We start from the raw sequence: 1,558 nt of genomic DNA, 5'->3' as shown, positions 1-1,558 counted from the left end.
AGCAAGATGTCACACAGTTTAATTTTGAGAGAAAGTGAAGGGGTCACAAGCCCGAAAAGCAATTCGCGTAGAGACATGTCCACGTCCTGAGTAGGATCGTCGGAAGGGCGCTGACAGCCCTGTGCTTGCAAGCAAGGGTGGGTGGTGACAGGACCACCAGCGCCCGCGACGCCAGTCAGCGGCGCACATGACTCTGGATGACACGAGGCTGCCCGTGCAATGGTCTCCACTGGTGAGCCCATCTCGATGCGTCTTTGTTCACCACTAACTACACTAACTACTCTGGACCCTCGGTCCTGGATCGCAGGCGTCCCTGGATCTCGGTGAATAAGCCATCGCTTGTAAGCACGCACTGGGCTCGGAGCACCTGAGCCAATCTCGGTGTGTCATCCTCCGGTAAATCAGGCAAACCCGTCAGTTGGACTGTGCACGCACTCGTATGGTAAGGCTGAACCTCTACCGATGCGGTGCACCGTGCCACAGCAAAGACATAGCTGGTCCCAAATTTGCCAGCATCAACAGAGGATTGCAAAATGAAAGGGTAGTGGACACTCGCTTTCGTGGTTGGCATCAAAATGCCAAAGACAGCTGGGCATAAAATTTGAATGAATGAAATGTAACTCATAAGTTACAGCAAAACGCGTCACCACAAAGACAAAGAAAGGCACTAACTTGGCCAGCATTCATTGGTGTTAAAATGGGTAGGCCAGCTGTGCATTTTGACTCGGACTATACTTAGGCAGCTGACAAGGCTGGTGTTTGCCTGTAGATGTCTCGATGTCACCTGCATTAAACCTGCACTCCTCCCCTGCACTCCTAAACTAGGAGGGGGCTGGGAGGTCTTTAAAAAGATGCAACCATAGACGTGTGATTGACAGACACTTGGTCAGTAACAGGTTTATTTCTACGACAGGAAAGATAATTGTGCAGAATGCCATTCCAGAAACAAAATGTGCACTGAGTCTGAAGAACTAATTGCTCAACTTGCTCTGTGAGAGCAGCAAGCTGCACTAGCCAGGGGGCTCCGAAGCTGATGCAGAAGCAACGGTGGTCTCTGCCGTAGAGACGAGACACACTTTTTTGGCCACTGGTCGAGCCGGCAAAGAAAGCCAGGACCGCACCAGGCCGCAAGAGTGCCCACAGGGGCCTGGGCTTGCGCAGCAGCGCGAGCCTCTACAGTAACTCTAAGCAATTGCAAATTCGGCGGTCAGTAGGGCGTGCATGTCGGCGGGCGCGAGCGCGGGCTGCGCGGGGACACAGCTGCGCTCGACAACAGCGCGACGTGTGCGTTCGCATTGTCAAGGAGGGGGTCGGGGCGTTCAGCGCGCCCGACTCGCCGCGGCTCAACAATGGGGCCTCCGAAGACGGGGCCTCCTGCGCCGCGTCCAGGCTCACGACCAGGGGGAATACCCACCGTGGCGTGGTCCAGGACGGCGTCGGGGGCGACGGGGCCAGGAGAACGCACAGCGGACAGACAAGGACTGAGGACAGGGACTCACTCAGGGACACAAGGTCAGGGGGTCACCGGGGTCAAGGGCTTCAGGAGCTGGTCAGCGGG

This window comes from Frankliniella occidentalis, unplaced genomic scaffold, assembly GCF_000697945.3.
Source record: "Frankliniella occidentalis isolate FOCC.00 unplaced genomic scaffold, Focc_3.1 Scaffold192, whole genome shotgun sequence".
Lineage (NCBI taxonomy): Eukaryota > Metazoa > Arthropoda > Insecta > Thysanoptera > Thripidae > Frankliniella > Frankliniella occidentalis.
The sequence above is the reverse complement of the archived record's forward strand: the minus strand, read 5'-3'. Positions refer to the sequence as shown.